Source organism: Silene latifolia, chromosome 1, assembly GCF_048544455.1.
Source record: "Silene latifolia isolate original U9 population chromosome 1, ASM4854445v1, whole genome shotgun sequence".
Lineage (NCBI taxonomy): Eukaryota > Viridiplantae > Streptophyta > Magnoliopsida > Caryophyllales > Caryophyllaceae > Silene > Silene latifolia.
The window spans coordinates 55422398-55441027 of record NC_133526.1 but is presented as its reverse complement, the minus strand read 5'-3'; positions in this window follow the sequence as shown (position 1 = coordinate 55441027).

Genomic DNA, 18630 nt, shown 5'->3' with positions numbered 1-18630 from the left:
GGTTTCCCTGGTTCTGCTCCTTTTGGCTGATGGCTCCCATAAATTGGTTATGCAGAGGTCTGGTTCACTCTTGGTGTTGCCCTATGTCCAGGCTGCTGCTGGAACCTGGTTGCCATTCTAGAGCCTCCTAACTAATGGTTCCTGCACTTAGAGGATTGGTTAGTTCGAAGGAAGCCACTAGACAAAGTGTTATCTGGTGTGGAACACAAAATATCAGGCTCGAGGGAGTCAGAGCTCTTAGTTTTCTTAGCGTGATGACCCTGCTACTATGCTTCTCATGGATCTTTCTACCCTCAATTACTGACTCTGTCCGTTTCTGCTTCTTTCTAGGACCTAGAAGAGGAGATAGCTAGTCGAGGCTTATCTTCCTCCACCAGATCTTAGCATGCTGGGGACCAGGTTGTGGATGCTGGTGAGATCACCTCCCCGAAAATGTTCTTACTGAGAACTCTAGTATCTCTGGTCCAGGGTCAGTTACTGCAAGAGAAGGTCAAACATAGCAAGGTAGAAAAGCTGGTGTAGCCACTGCCGAGGAGAGGATCCTGTTAGGAGGACCTCTCCTCCAGCCTGTTTGTACTCTTGTTTATCAGTGCCTGGCGACTTAGCCCTTTGTATTTTGCCTTGTTTTGGGATTTTTCCCCGAGATGTAAACTGGGTAAAAAACTCGTTTTAGAAGCTCCTTATGAGTTGTTACCCTATGAGGGTGACAATCTGCTGGAATCAACATCCAAGCGCCTGGCGGATTGCGTGTTGATTACTATTGTTGTGTAGAGGTTCTTATATTTCGATTGTTTTTTTCGAACTCTGATAGTTCTAGTAGGATGCTCATTCTAGTTTGCCACTTGCTAGATTTGATATGCTTCCTATCATGTAATCGTAGGACAAAGCGAGACATGCCACGTTAGTTTCATGAAATTTAAACAATTGACAATGAAGATTACTTGTCACTCTGAATCTTTAGCACTGTTCGTTCTGGGTCCAGCTTACCCATGTTGACTGAGTTTATTGTATCCACCAGAATTTTTCTTACGGTGTAGTTTCTATGTACGATGTTATGATAAGAGCATCATGGCGGTGTTTCTGAGTCTAGGCGATCTCCTTTTGTTTCTGTGGCATGCCTTTTTTGCCTTTGAGTATTTTAGGCTGTAGAGTTCTGATCTACCTGTTGTCACGTTAATTATTCTAGCACAAATAGGGGTGCAAAGGGTAGAACCTGACTCGTGGAGATTATTTTACTAGACCTGCCCTCACGTGATAACAGGTGGTCCAAGTTGTCACCATGTTTTTGGGGAATAAACTATCTGGATTCACTTGACTGGCGCATGGTGCCGCTGATTATGTCTCTTACCCTTTGGAGTTGTCGCTCCACCAGGCTTTCTGGTCCTTCAAGAGGGTTAGAGACAGGCGAAATAGTACCAAATATGTTACCACCTAACGACACTCCTGCAGAGGTCTGCCCCCCAAGGTCGCTGGCTAGTGGAGTTGTAGTGACACTGGTTCAGTTTGTCATTCTTGTTCCTGTTGGCTGAAAGTTCCTGCAACAAGGAGGAATTTAGCTCCAACAGAACTATAAAATACAGTGTTACCTGATGCTTCCTCCATTCTGGTTAGCATAGGAGAGCAGCAGGATGCTAGGCATCCAGGGTATAGCCTGGTGTCCTCCGCTTATTGCAGGCTCCAGATTATCTCTCTGCAACTTCTACCGCCAACATGGTACCTCTGAATCTATGCGCCTGTACTGAGCATTTCTGCTAGTTTGCCTCCTGCTGGCACATATGTTGCCGGTACGTTGCTGGCAGTTTCTCATGCACTGACCATTCCTGCTCCGGTAGCTAAAGGCTGGAAAGACTCTGGCGTCCAGATCTGCTGTAGGACTCCAGAGGAACTCTGGGGAGCAGTTCTGCTGCAAGCATCTGGATGAATTCTAGGAAGCAGGTTTGCTGTCGAACGCATGCCTCTGAAGGAATTCTGGGGACCAGATCTGCTGTCGGACTCTGGAGGAACTCTGGGGACTAGATTTGCTGCTGGTCTTTGGTGGCACTTCAGGGAGCCGATCTGCTGCGGGACTTCTGGAGGATCCCAGGAAGCAGATCTGCTGCTGGCTTTCGGATGAATTCCGGGGAGCAGATCTACTGGTGACACCATGAATAGTGATGAGATTTGCTCGCTAGCAGACATGGCACCGGAGATTGACTTGATGACAACTTGGCTATAGAGATCGATCACCATACCCCACGGTGGGCGTCAAACTGTTTGGATAAAAATCGGCCAAACATAATATAGAAGGGTTAAGGTGGCCTACTTTTTTTAGCCTCGTATCGGGGGGTTAAATTATATGTGATTTGGGACGGAATATGTACGTAATTAAGATGGAGTAACGATGTAAATAAAGTAAATGACGAAATAAGGAAATAATGACACAATGACACAATAGATTTTGGTGACGCGGAAAACCCTACGTGGGAAACAACCGCGAGGGGAGTCGGTATCCCGCCAATAGTGTTTGAGCCAAAATCTGCATATTGGGCCATAGAGATAATTGATCCATCTAGAAGGTTAGGAGGAATGAATTGGGCCTGATAGATTGGCAGCCTTAAGGAGCCCGTAAGCATGAGGCAGTCAAGTGGCTTCTGGCAGATTAAAGAGCATTGGGCCTCAGCTAACAAGTTGTGACCCAGCGGCAGGAGAAGCCCAACAAGGTTTTGATCCGGTTAACTTATCATGCAAGCAACCTAAACCCTACTAGGGTTTGAATCCTATATAAATGGCAAAGAAAGGGAGAGAGAATATTCATTCATACACATACAAACCCTAGACATTGTACTATCAAGATAGCCATGCCACCACTGTTGTATTCGTCCTCCATATTAAAAGCTAGTGCAATCTTTGAAAGGGTGTCGTTCCCTTCCCGCGGTCATTTCCCATATTGGGTTTTCCGCGTCACCAAATTTCTTGTGTTAATCTCTTATTTTCGTCCTTATTAGTTTACGTGCCAATCATAATTATATAGCTAACCTCACAAATAACGCATAAAACCACTTTGACCTAATTTAACCTAATTCGGTAGAAAAATAGCAAAACAGTTTGCCGCCCACCATGGGGCATAGTGGTCGTCATCGTTAATTACTCAATAAGGAATGGACGGAAGCAAGAACGCAGCATCAGCATCACCAGCAGGGTCAGGAGGTAACCAGCCGTCGTTGATACCACCAAACCCAATCCAGAATCTGGTTTCAACGGCTCAAGCCCAGGCACCCGGACACACGCCAAGAGTCACACCCGTGGCTAAGGTCTAGGGATGGCAACGGATCCTGGATCCGGTCAAGATCCGCTAGACCCTACCTTGATGGATAGGATATGGATACTTATATTTCAGACCCTACGGATCTGGATCGGATCTGCATGCACAAGTTTATAAACGGATCTGGATCTGGATCTAGTCGGCTAGACCCAGATTTGACCCTAAGACCCGTTTTTAATATTAATAAAAAAAAAGTGATAGTCTGACTTTTAAGTTATGCGTATAACTTTACAAAACACAAACTAGTCACACAGTAACACAAATCCCTCATTCCCTCCCTTGTTGAAAACCTAAATCCCTTCTCAAACCAACCCTCCCTTATCCCGCCGCCTACACACCAACAGATCCAGCGCCTGAATTCTTCTCCCTGACGGTCAACCTAGCCAATAACTATCCCCCAAGATCGACGAAGCAAAGGTACCTTTTTAATTTGCAAAATATCTTGTTGATTTCTTGATGATGTTGTAATAATTAGTTTATAATTGTTCTTTTACTGCTATACTGATATGTCGAGGTATATACGGGGTGATATGGTTTTAGTCTATTAAATTTCATGATTGCTAACCCTAATTTATTGTTTTGATTGTTATGAATTATGATTGTTGATAATCATTGTTTATAATTAAATTGATTTTGTAACCCTAATTTATAACCAAATTATCTTGAGGTTTGTTGTTGTAATTTTGTTATGGATTACATTTGTATGGTCAAATCATACAATAAAACTAAGTTATTATTAGTTGTTTCTTTTTCCAAATTTAAGAATGCAAAAGCAAAGTTAGACAAGTTAAAGGGAGATTGAAATGTCTTGTTTGAGGCAATTGTCCACTTTGGTTGTTATCGAGAGTTCTGTTTTGGTAAACATTTACCGGTTAGTTGTTTCGATTAGTGATTCAAAGTGATCGTTTATAACTACGAGCGAATCAAGGAATCACAGTGCAAACTAAAATAAAAGACAACGAACGAAAGATCGACGCAAGGAGTTTTTGGTGATGCGGAAAACCCGGTGTGGGAACAACCGCGGGGGGAGTCGGAATTCCGCCAATATTAGCACTATAATCGGAATATTTTAGCAAGTAAGGAAATAACAATGGTATTTTCTCAGTAATTGACGGAAATAATTCTTAGGATGAAGATGATGTAGTCTTGTTGTTGTGTGTTGCCTTGGAATGGAATGTCTCTTGACTGAATTTGTTCTTCCTTTTATAGTTGTTCTTTTAGGGTTCAGCTCCAACAGGCTCCTCCGAATCTGTTTCCTAGATTCCAGGGGCAGTTACCTCATTTTTAGGAGTCAAATAAGCTTACCATTAACTCCTTTAACTATTGCTTTTACTCACATTAAGTGTGTTGTAAATCTCCTCTTAAATGCTCCACTAAATGCTCAACTAAATGCCTCATTAAATGCTAGCCGTTATTTGACCAGATCCTCCATTAAACCCATATTATTCTCTCCAATATCTATTTTTATGCTAGCCGTTATTGACTAATTCCCCAACTTTCTCCTCCTTTTAATGCTAATCTTTATTCCTCTCATATAGGTGCTTCCTCTAGGGTTTCGCTTCCTCAGGCTCTTCCGGAATTAGGCTCCTCCGGAATTAGGCTCCTCCAGAATCAGGCTCCTCCAAAGTCGGGATCCTCCGGAATGAGGCTCTTCCAGAATCAGGCTCCTCCAGTGTCAAGCTCCTCCAGAGTCAAGATCCTTCGGAATGAGGCTATTCCAGAATCAAGCTCTTCCAGAATCAGGCTTCTCCAGAGTCAGGCTCCTCCGGAATGAGGTTCTTCCAGAATCAAGCTCCTCGACTTCTATGTCCAGTTGCCCAAAAATAGGAAGTATGTAAGTTGACTCTTAAACCATCATATGACTCAGATTCGTCCACGACATTGATCCTCCTAAGCCTCGATTGTCCACTCGTTGCTTGCCACGTGTACCGATATGAAAATGTGAATTTTGCCCATAACAATTGCCCCCAATTTTCCTCCTCAGCCTCAAGATGAGGAGGGAAATTAGTCTTTCAGGTTCTGGATGTTTTTGTCACTTTGTCAGAACAAATACCTGCCTGCTGGATACACCGGGTATAGTTCTGAACCCCTTCTCTATACCCAGACTTGTACTCGAGATTTTTACTCAAGGCCCTTGGTGGTCTAATCTGCTCGCTCTTGCTGGACCGTTGTATACGGCTCTGGAAGACTGATTTCTGGGTCTCTTTGTTTGTGCTGGTTTGGAAGTAAAGCTATGTAGGTACCCAGGCGGAGCGCTGCTGGTAGATTCTCATTGGAGTGAGGTTGACAGGTAGGCAAAGCTGCCTTCTCCAGGATCTTCTTCCAGGCTTTATACGGTTCTCCTACTCTGGAAGTAGCAGCAAGTAGATGCTTTGCAGATATCGACATATGGATTCCAGCCGGTGGATGCTGATGGACGCTGGGTCCTGCTCATGAAAGCTTATGGTTGGCCGAGCTAGTAGATGCTGATGGAAGATGATGGACGCTAGGTCCTGCTCATGAAAGCTTATGGATGTTGAGTCGAGCTGGGACCAGCCTCCTCCTAACTTTACCGTTCTGCCTCTGAGTGTCAGGGGTAATTTTGGTGGTGAGAACCTCGAGCAGAACTTGCTCTTGCAATTAGTATGCAGCTGGTACCTGAAAAATGTCAGTGATGCAACATAGGTGTATGCGACGATATACTAATGCATGATCCACTCTATATGGTGGCTAGACACGTTGTGACCTTTATATGTTGTGAATGCAATGTCTATCAATGTGTCGTGCGAATGATCACGTTTGAGCGTGTGTTATAATGTCGCGAGTGTTCTATCGTTTGTTTTGTATTCTGCCGTTTCTGGCGTACTTTTGTTTTATCGTGCGTGCACCTTTTTTCGTTGTTTTGTTGCCGGCCTTCATTAATTGGAGGCTCTAGGATTCAATTGCCTACTTTGTTCAGAGGGGCCCCGCTTGTGTGGGCGCTGAGTACTACAGGAGCCTCGTTCGTCTGATCTATGGGTACTCAGCCATAGGCCCATGCTTCACTGTATAGACATACAAACTCCATCAGATTAGTTTTTGTAAGTTTCCTTTTCAAAAGCTATGAATTCAAAGGTTTAAACCAATCTAAAAAATTAAATGTATTATTGACAAAATCAGAGAGTAAAATCCGCAATGTTGTAAAAAATGTCAAACACTTAAATATGCTCATGGTTTAGAGATCGTAGTAGGTATGCTGATGGAAATTAAGATCAAAAAGTTTTGAGGAAGAACCTAAATTTTAATTTTTTGTTTTTCAAGGTTAACAAAAAATCATGAATTTTGAAAAATAAAAAATACTTTAAGCAAAACCTAGGACCTAGCAGAGTTGTATCTGGTAGACTGTGTACCAACGTATGTCGTCTGTAGATCATATGCGACCTCATTAAAAATATTTCAAGTATCATAAGTGCCTTACTGGCGAATTCTTGGGGAGGCTCTTTCCCCCTGCATGTCTTGCACAGCTTCGCTGTGGAGGGCATGCAAAATAGTTTGACTCCTGATCAACTTTCTATTGTTGAGCAATAACTAGTTATGTTCCAGGTGGGTTGCAGAATGCCCCTGGTTCCTGCAGCTACTGTTTGCAAGTTTCTTCTTCCAGTTATTTCATTTTATCTGCTTGTTGTAAGACTACTCGTCATTGGATACTCTTTGTTGTGGCACCTTTAGGACCTTGACTGATTGCAAGTATATCATTTTTTTTATTTGAGGAAGCACCTGTGAGAATTTGGTGTTTCAAAGATTTCAGTTCTTCGCATATCTCCTGGATCCTCAAGCTGTTCGGACTCATTGATGGTTCAACGACATGCACTACCCCCAGACCATGGATCTCTACCCTGCCAAGGATCACAATGCAAGATAACGAACAACCAACAACTGAATACCTCACCTCCTTGTTGATCCTCCAGAAATTATTCTCTCTGAATGTTATTCTGGAAGCAGAGTCGTCTGATGGATCTTCCAGTTAGCATGATTATCTATTGGATATGTAGAAATACTGGTCCTGGCTTGGATGTTGCCCCCAGAGTAATGAGAGCGTCTGCCCCCAGATTCTGGTCCGCAACCGGGAATCTGTCTGGTTTTGGATGGTTTCAGGTGCTTGACTTTCAGGGACTATTCAAGCTTGGACGATCAGGTCCCCTCCTAGTACCCTGGTCTATGCAAGTAGTAGAGACTTAACGACATAGTATAATGTATGCTGAGCTTCTTTCTGCTGTCATACCACTACTGCACTGACTTCCACCTCAGTTACTGGTAGATATAGGAATAGTGGTTCTCCCAAATCTGGTTTGCCACAAGAGCCTCTCTAGATGTATGGTCAGCACCATAGGTAGCCCTCCTGGTCCCTGAGTCTTCCTCCAGCTGCATAACATCGATTGCCTTTGTTTGTACTTCCTCGAAGGTAGTGCATGGGTACTTGGTTAGGTCCTTGTATAAATCTGAATCCTGGTGGAGTCCTTGGAGGAAGGCTTCGATAGCTGTGGCTATGTCACACCGGGGAATTGTTGCCTTCTCCTTGTTGAACATGTTCGGGAAATCTCGGGTAGTCTCCTCTGGTCCTTGCACTATTCGATACAGGTCGCTGGTTTGCGGCTGCTGGCGAACTGCTGGTGGAAGGCGTTAACTAGGTCGGCGAAGCAGGCTATACTCTTGTTGGGCAGGCTGACGAACCACTGCAAGGCTGCTCCGGACAACGTGGACCCGAACCCCTTGCACATACAAGCTTCCTTTAGGGACCCTGTTGCGGTTATCACCATTATTTTCTGCTTGTAATGGTTGATGTGATCGAGAGGATCCGTGGTCTCGTCGTAGAATTTCATGGTTGGTGGTACACATCCTTTGGGGACACCAACGAGGGCTATGTTATCCACAAAAGGGGAGTCTGCGTAGCTATTGCGTGCTTCCTTCTCCAGGGGTTGTGCTATGCCTGGAATCCTGTACATCAGGTCCCTTAACTCCTGGTACTGCTGCTCCAGTAAGCTACCCGTTCCTGCAAGAGGGTTAGAGGGAGGTGGAAAAGAGCCAACAGTTGTACCTCCGAACCAGGGTCCTCCTGGGAACTGATTGCCTGGTTGACTCGCCAAAGGTGTGGTGTAAATAATGGTTCCTGGTTGGCATTCTGGTGCCTGCTGAAAGGAGGTTCCTCCAAGCCAAGTTCCTCTAGAGAAATGACAGCATGCTGGATTCATCACGTTAGTGCTGGATCCTGGATTCCATCTTGTTGCCTGCTGGACGGGTGTTCCTGCAAGAGATTGCAAGTTAGTCCCTGGCAAGCTATTAGACAAATTAGACAAATTACTACCTGGAGTCTGCTGCAGACTGGGTGGCCGATCAAAAGACAGGAACCCTAATCCGCTGGGCTCGATGGCTCCTCTGGGTGGTACTCCTTCAAGATCCAATCTGGTGATCAGTTCTGACGGAATCTGCCGGAACAATCCTCCACTGGTGGCTGAAACTGGGGCCTTAGAAGATGGAGGTAGTGGAGCAGATGCTGGCCTAGCCTGTGCCACCGTTGCGATCTGGTTCCTGGGATCTTGATTGTCCTTCCTCAAGCTTTCAATAGCCTGATGCAGTGTGTCCATTCCCTCTAACACCACTTGCATTGGGTCTGGTGGTGAGGCTCCTGATTTCTTGGGAATTCCTCCGAACGTGTCCTGGATCTGGGTCCTGGTGAGGACTTCGCTACTACTGGGGCTACTCTCCCTGCTAGATTTCGTCACACTGGGTGTTGCTGATGCTTTAGGCACCTGCAGTGGCTTGAAAGGTGGTGGCATGGCTTTGGGAGACACGCTGACGGGATCCATCTGGCTGGTCGCTAGTGACGCGGTGATTGGTCCCGTGGATGCTGGAAGAGGCCTTCCACCAGAAGGTTAAGGGGGTGCTCCCTAGGTGCTGGACGGATTCGAACTGGCTCCAGACATGGAGATGAATAAAATTGCGCTTGCGAAATTAGGTTATAGAGAATGATCACTATGCCCCCATGGTGGGCGCCAAATTGTTTTGGTAAAAATTTACCGGTTAGTTGTTTCGATTAGTGAGTCAAAGTGATCGTCTATAACTACGAGCGAATCAAGGAATCACGGTGCAAACTAAAATAAAAGACAACGAACGAAAGATCGACGCAAGGAGTTTTTGGTGACGCGAAAAAACCGGTGTGGAAACAACCGCGGGGGGAGTCGGAATCCCGCCAATATTAGCACTATAATCGGAATATTTTAGCAAGTAAGGAAATAACAATGGTATTTTCTCTAGTAATTGACGGAAATAATTCTTAGGATGAAGATGATGTAGTCTTGTTGTTGTGTGTTTCCTTGGAATGGAATGTCTCTTGACTGAATTTGCTCTTCCTTTTATAGTTGTTCTTTTAGGGTTCAGCTCCAACAGGCTCCTCCGAATCTGTTTCCTAGATTCCAGGGGCAGTTACCTCATTTTTAGGAGTCAAATAAGCTTACCATTAACTCCTTTGACTATTGCTTTTACTCACATTAAGTGTGTTGTAAATCTCCTCTTAAATGCTCCACTAAATGCTCAACTAAATGCCTCATTAAATGTTAGCCGTTATTTGACGAGATCCTCCATTAAACCCAATTATTCTCTCCAATCTCTATTTTTATGCTAGCCGTTATTGACTAATTCCCCAACTTTCTCCTCCTTTTAATGCTAATCTTTATTCCTCTCATATAACTGCTTCCTCTAGGGTTTCGCTTCCTCAGGCTCTTCCGGAATTAGGCTCCTCCAGAATCAGGCTCCTCTAAAGTCAGGATCCTCCGGAATGAGGCTTTTCCAGAATCAGGCTCCTCCAGAGTCAGGCTCCTCCAGAGCCAGGATCCTCCGGAATGAGGCTATTCCAGAATCAAGCTCTTCCAGAATCAGGCTCCTCCGGAATGAGGTTCTTCCAGAATCAAGCTCCTCGACTTCTATGTCAAGTCGCCCAAAAATAGGAAGTATGTAAGTTGACCCTTAAACCATCATATGACTCAGATTCATCCACGACATTGATCCTCCCAAGCCTCGATTGTCCACTCGTTGCTTGCCACGTGTACCGATATGAAAATGTGAATTTTGCCCATAACAAGTTCCACTTGTATCTGTAATTTTGTATTCATGCTTTTATATATGCACAGTCGTTGAATGAGAGAGCTTTTGATCCTACTTGGGTTCAATTTATCTTAAATGAATGAACTTGTACATGTGAAATGTGTGATCAATTCCAATGTTGCTTAACTACATCCAAAACGGAGTCATTTTCTTTTTCATGCCGACTTTGGATTAAAAATTAACCAGTAAATTAATAGTGACTGTTGTAACTCAAAAGTTTGTATTAATAACATATTTGAGAATTGAGATTAAATTTTCTTTACAAAATATATATGTGTATGTGTTGATGCTAAGTTATGTTTCGATATTTATTTTGAAGGTGAACTGGAGGGCATTTGTGCGTGTACTAACATTAATGAGGATTCGGATCTTGAAGAAAAAATGATTGATATAATTGACATGGTGAGTTTTTCCTACTTAGTCTTGTTATTTAATAGGAGTACATATATCTAGTTTACTGACTAGTTTACTAACTTTTAATTACTTGTTTCTGCTGGAGTTTTGTCCTCCACAATAGTGCGTGATAACATTATTAAATCTCATTAAGGAATATGCATGGGATATTCATTAGCAATACTAGTCAGCTGATCAACGTATATCGGTAACGGTTGGCCAACTAGGGTTTGACGTTACTGTCGTGAGACGGCGGTGTTCAGCTGATCCCTTTCGGTCACACCTAAAGGAACGAACCCCAACACGAAAACTAATTAATTGTTTGAGATACAGTTTAATTAGTCCCTTGATAAATTAACTAAGAGTTACTTGATTAATTAATTTAGAGAGATATTGAGTTGTGAACTCGAAGCGCGAAAATTATTATTTAATTATGCGATAATTAAATAATAAATTTTTTGAGACGGGAATTAATGATTAAGTAATTAATTGTTAAATTAGTACTAATTGACTAATGTGATTAGTATTGGTACGTAAATAATATGTGTAGCGGTACACGTATGTTTACGGAATGTTTTAGACGAAATTAATTGAGAAGCATTTAAACATAAAACGATGTTTAAATAAAATTTACACGTATTTGTGCGACAAATATAAGAAACACTATGGACTCGTAAATGGGTCATGGAAATCGTGTAAGTGGGATTGAGTATTGCTTTGGTCATAATCATTCCACTTACACAAATTTTACTTCCCATAATATTTTTGTTCTTATTAAATCTATGCTCCATTGGACATATTAAAATAAGACAAAATCAACACTCCACTCAACCCCTCACCAACCGTGCTCCCTCTTCCTATACACACTCTTGTTGTTCATTTTTTTTTTCACTCAATCTTTTTGCATGTGAAAATTCTAGTGTGTGTGTGTGTGTGTGTGTGTGTGTGTGTGTGTGTGTGTGTGTGTGTGTGTGTGTGTGTGTGTGTGTGTGTATGTGTGTGTGTTCATCTCTCCAAAATTAATAGAAATCATTTACTAAGATTTGTTAGTAAAACAAAATATTCACTAAGTTTGTTAGTAATATTTTACATATTATCAAGGGTAATCTTACTTAATATCTAGTTAATATTAGTAGGGTTTTTCTAACCTATGCCCACTAGGCATAGGTTAGAAAAACCGATATTAGTAAGGTTGTTGGGTAAGTTCTTGGGTGCAATTTGAGAGGAGGCTTTCTCTTTGGAAGCATGGGTTTATGGAGATCTTGCCATTGATAAATAGCTCAAGAACAACCAAGATGGTGATCTTGGTTTTGCCCAAATACTACCATTTTCAATGTAAGGAAAATTATTTTCCTCATCTTTTATATTAATATGCTTTAATATTGGATGCATGTTACATAGATCACATAAACACAAATTATGAGATAATTTGATTTTAATTAGAGAGTCTAATTAGGATCTATGATCTTTCAAGTGGTATCAGAACTTAGGCTTGTAATTTGCGTGTTGATTTTAAGCATATTAAACAAATTATGGGATAATTTGAAAAAATAAAAAATTGTGTTAAAAGAGGTTTTAGCACGAAAAATTTTGGGCATGCATACCTACTGATCTCAAAAGGTTTGTGGTAAAATTTGGTGATTTGTGAAGTTATTTTTCTATTTTTAATGATTTTTGGTAGAAACCCGAGTCAAAAAAGCCGTATTTTGGTTAAGAGTTAACTAAAAATAATTAAAAGTTGATTCGGGTCATAAAATTTTTATGGTGTTTCATGCATATTTTCTACAGATTGTATGTAAAATTTCGAAGGTTGGTTTGAAGTTTTGCATGTTTATTGATTTTATGAGATAAAAGTCGATAAAAGTGAAATAAATTAATCATATACTCGAAACATTTGTTCCTACCCTTGATAAATTTATTTACATTTAAAAATATGATTTAAAAGTTAAAAGTGGAATTTAAAAATAGATTTCACCTTGTTTTGATGTTTATTAGTTTTAGTGGTTAAAAACCGATAAATATCGATCTTTTTCTTTATAAAATTTTATCCGATTTTTTGGGCAATTTTTTCTGACATGTTGATATTCCTGAGAGTGTTCTAGAATACTCAAATTTTTTTGTTTCAATTTTTGGTAATATTTTCAATTATTTTGGATTTATTACTTAAAAGTTATGATTTTACCGATTAAATTAGCAAATATCACCAAATCAAACTAATTATTTATCATCAAATTAGTGAGGACTAATTTTGAGGTCCAAATCAGTTTGGACAATTATTTTGGACTTAAATGAGATTTAAGAGTTGATTATTGATTTTTACAAGTTAAAAATCGATTAAATCCACAAAACCGAGATGGATACCAATGATTGTTAGATAGGGCGATTTTGGCATCATATTACAGCATTTTAAGCATATTTATTTAAGTTGAATTAATGATTGTCATTTATTTAAAGTATTTATCTTGTTGTACCTAGTATGGCCTAGTTTATTTTAATCGTTATTACCCGAAATGAATGGGAATAGCGATTTGTTTGTAATTTAAATACGATCTCGTATCGCCGGTTTGTAGTTAATTAATAGTTTTATTTATTTTATTAATTAATGTATAATAGGAATAGCTATGTAATTCAATTGTAATAGTTATTCTTACCGGCGTTTCCAAAAGACGGAGTCTATTTTTGGAAAGGTGTTCCAAATCTCACAAGCAAGGGACCAAGGAGTTAGTTTCCGATATGTAATAGTCTAGTTTTTATTAACTAGGAGGCCATACTAGGATTATTCATATGCTTGCTTGCTTTTGTTTTTCTCGCATACCAAAATCGTCATTCACATGCATTTTATTTTTGCGATTGTCAATTCACGTCATTTACATTCACCGACTTAGTTAACTTATAGGGAATTTATGACTAAATTGACAAGATCTCTCATATAACTAAAATTGAGATTAGCCTTACCAATTAGTAACATCTATGAATCCCTTGTTCATTAGAGTCACGCTCGCCCAAGCGGGGTGTTCTCTTTTTACCTTGGGTAAGTAGGGTGGTAAACGGTTATCACGCGCCAAAGTTGGTTGGACTCAACGGGGTATAATACGGTCTTGTATTCCGGGGCTAGTAGATGGATTTAAGGAAATTCGTCAACCAAGAGTTCTAGAGGTAGAATTAGTCAACTGTTGACTTACCGAATTTACACAGTTATGGGATGTTTCTCCCAAGCGATGCCTATTTTTGTTTAAAGACGGATCTTGCAATCATTTATATAATTTAGTGAGAGGTTATTATATAAATGGACTTGTTAAAAATATTTATCAAGTTTTTAAAACATTGAATGTTAATTTTTCCTATTTTTCGTTCATTTTCATTAATGTATTTACTATGACATTGCGCATTTCATCCTCCTTTCATCCTCTATTTATTATTTTACTTGTTTCGTTCTTTCATAGAAAGCGGTTTCTTTGAAAGAATTCGGTAGTAATGATTTACCAATTCATCTACATAAGCTTACAACAATTATTGCGATTGTTATACAACTTAACATCCATACATATTTAAAAAGGGGTTTAATGTAGAAAACTCTTATTATGAGTCACATTTTATCAAGAGAGTCTTGATTTCGAAAGTGACACCTCCGTCATGAAGATGACATATTAGTTTTAATTACTCAAGAGTAATTCAAAAGTTTGCGAAAAGAGTTTTTAAAAACACAAAGAATACTCCAATATGATACCGTCAAATGGCTCACTTCAAGAAAAGCCAAATCGATTGTTTATGCGCTAAAGAGTTTAGGCATATGATGACAATTGAACGGTTAGATAGTCCAATTTCGCAAGAAGTTGAGATTTTGCCACATATTGCACTCACTTTATAGTAATTCACTCTTACTAAGTGTATACAATATCACGAATGGCTTGAAGAGAGGTCTTCATGAGATTCATTTTTGCTTGTTGAAGCAAAGAGGAATGTAAAAGTGAGTAGGAGTTAGGAAGATGCAGCCCTAGATGTATGCGATAGGACAAGTTGAAGGAGACATTTACTCAAAGGATAGGCTAGTTCCACTATCTTGGTATGAGATACCAAGTATGGGTCATTTCTTTGTAAAGAAGTTTACATGAATTGATAAAATGTAAGACGTCTAGCATAGGACATTTTTGTATCGAAATAAAGCTAGAGTAGCAATGATCTCAATAGGGAAAAGTGTACCTAAATTTGGTTTTAAAAGAATGTAATCATCTATGTTTATACATAGAAGGCATCACTTATGTGATTTAAAACAAAAGCTTATAACTACTCCTATGATAACTTGGTGGTTGGTTTAGACCACACAAGTTAGAGGTATTTTACATTCTTCACGAAAACTAAATATTATACTATCTTGTAGATTTTAAAGTCTCTAATCCGGTGAACCCAATTGATCAAACCACAAGTAAATTTGTTTAAAACGAGTAAACGATAAGCACATCGAACAACCATTTGATTGATAATCTTATGGTATGTATGCATGTATTATGTTTTCTTTTGCAGAAAAGAAACACAATAGTGAGGTGATTGACCATATACATACGGATGTGTAAGGCCGATAGTTGGTTATATATATACTTCGTTACTTTTACTGTAATGTTAAGTAGATATGAAAACCTCGTATCTATTTAATAGGACATAAAAGTGATTTTTGAAACGTGGAATATTTTCAAAATGAAGTAGTAAACCAAAAGTACGACAAGTTCAAAAATGTTGATCGGAAATTTCAAAGTAATGACTTTGAAGATCAAATGGGTAATATCAAGTAATGACCTTGATCATCACTAAGAAGATTGTGAACCATAGAGTATGGTGTAGTCAAGAAGATAAACCGAACTTTATGAGATATAGTTTGAGGGTTTTCGCAATTTTGTAAGCTATTTTCTCACTAAAAGTTTAAAATAGCCTAAATGACTCCATATGTGATATGGATAGGGAGGGTCCTTAACTTGTCATTTTTATACATTTAGGACCATAAATGTTTATGTTCAGAACCAATTTATGTATTTGTGAGGGTTATCCAAAATTGAACCACTTGGTTTTTACTCCTCCAAAACGAGAACAAAGAGTTTGTGGCTCATAATGCTGTCTTTCCAGAAAGATTTTCATTTTATGAAAGACAGAGTGGGAGAAATTTTGAACTTACGGAAGTTCAAGACCCACAAACTGAGTAAAATAAAAGAAGACATTCTTTATTGAGGCTCAGTGCTTATAAGGAGATAATTTTGCGATAATATTGCGTTACTTTTCGAAAGTGACGAATCTTCAAACCTCATCAAAGGCTTTTCTATACTATGAACTCTATGTGATGGCGTGACACCATGCAATTCGAATTGGTCTTCTCCCACAAGATGCAATAAGGAAGGAAACATGAGATGTTTTCGAGACTTGATTTGGGGCAATAACTTTACACCAAATTAGGTTACCTTGATCTTGTCATAAAGGTTACATAAGATGTTTCAATTTTGAGTTCGTTACAGAGAGTTTGTGACAACCCAAATGCCTTTATCAATTCGTATGTTCTTAGCAATATAGCCTCCCATGAGGATGAGATTTGGTAAAAGAATAACGAAACTTTTTCCTTGGGAGAAGTTTTGTTGATCTTGTCAATGCTAAGAAGCCTAGCATGCTTGAAAGATCCCTTTTGTGATCTTTGATACGTGCCTAATGTATAGTCTTTTTAGCCTATTTCAGCACGTATTTCTATGCATTTCTATACTGTTTTTATAGTATTTTGCCCCGAATTGGCTACTTTGGTGTATTTTGTCCTTTTTGTAGGAATGATCGCGGAAGTAGCGGAACCATACTCCTTTTCGTCCTTTTTCCATGCATTTAGAGAGACGGGATTGTCCCAGAGTGAGATGTTGCACTTGGAAGTGTCGTTGCACGCATTACGAGGCATTTGGGTGAAGACGTGAGCTGAATTGAAGACCCAAGTGGTCTATCGAGCTGATTGGTGGTCGATCGAGTGGTTCCTAAGCTCCCCAAGGCTCGATCGAGCTATTCCTTACTCGATCGAGTAAGATGCACATGATCAAGTCCTCGATCGAGTACCCTGCTGGTCGATCGAGGGACTTCTGCTGAGATGTTGGTCGATCGAGTGGTTTAACCCACTCGATCGAGAGGCCTCCGACACTATGGGCTTTAATTAGTCCATGTTTTACTTTTTCGCATAAACTCTTAAGTTTTTTGGCTATATAACCTATGTTTTACTAGGTTATTAGTCATCTTTTTATCTATCTTTTTACCATCCTTCACAGTAGAACATTGTTACGTTGCTTAAACCTTCTCTTGCTACTCTTGTTCCGGAATTTCTTCATTGGATTTCGTGTTCTTTTTAGGAATTCGCTTAGATTGTAATCTTCTCTCTTCCCTTAATAATAATTAACCTTCTTGTTGCTTTTAATTCTTGTTTATGTTATCGTTCCTTTTTGCCCTAATTTCCGTTATTGCGTTTTATTATTATTCCATTATGTCATCTTTTGGGAAATTATCTCTTTGTTAGATCAATTATGAGTATGAGTAGCTAAACCCCTTCATGTTGGGATTAGGGAATCTGCGGTAGAATAATGACGACGTAGTGAATGAATTAGATGAACCGATAAGAGACTCTGTCACTATAGCAATATAACTGTAATTCTCGACCTAGTTGAGTGCACGCTTCTATGTCACCCATTAATCTGGCTACAATTAATCCTGGATCGAAAGATTGGACTAAATAGGCCTGCTATAAACAGTAGACTACCCTAATGAGGACGAAAGTTAAGTTAGTGGTATTTTAGGGTGGGAAGTGGACCGAAAGGACCTTCTAATATCCGTCTCGCATTAGTTAAATCGAGTCATTTATCGCTAAGTTGTTGAACTACCGTAGTGAACCGAATTCCCGACATGTCCCCCTCTTATTGATAGTTTTAATTCATTTTCTGCATTCTTGCTCTCTCGCTTTATTTCTCTTCCTTTCAACTCCGTAGTTTAGAACCAAAAATTTAATCAACACCAATTGTTACCATAGGTTTAGAAATAGATAGTTTGTAGTTGCATTACCTCCCGAGGATTCGATACTCATTGCCTCTACTACGTTTTAGTTGAGACCGTTAGGTTTATTTTTTTTGAGTAGTACGCGACAGATTTGTCAAATTTTGGCGCGTTGTTCGGGAGGCAATTGTTCAATTTACTATTTGTTTTATTTTTAATTCTTCTTTTAGTTTAAGGAACATCGTTCCTTAGACTATTCTTATATCTTGTCGGTAGTTTCTTCTTATGCGCAGGTCGCAAGGTGGGCCACTACTACCTTTTGATCCCGAGATTGAGAGATCTCTGCACGTAAAAAGGAGACTATTTCAAGAGCAACAGCAGAGGAAGAGCCTAGTTCTCGTGGTAGCTTTTACGAGAACGAGCTTTTTGAAGACAATCCACCGTCTTCTCCAGTTTCCAATTCATCACTTGAATCTATTACTTTCCCAGATTTTCCCGAAATGGCTGAGGAAGCAACCATTGCTAGTCACTCCGAGCCCACGGCCGACAACCTTTATAAAGGGTTCGAGCTCACGGGAGATGCTAGGAAGTTCGAGCCCAAGCCTCGCATACATCAATATGGTCGAGAAAAATCGTTCGGGGGAGCTGGCGAAGATGCGGCTCAAAGATATGGAGACCTTCATTGATTCGCTTGCTCCATACCTCCTCCCACCGGCGTGTGATTGATCGATCAAAGAAACTATGTTCATCTTCTCACTCCGCGATCTTTGCGAGGGAGTGGTATAACGATTTGGACCGAGCCGCTCACGGCATAACAGATTGGAATT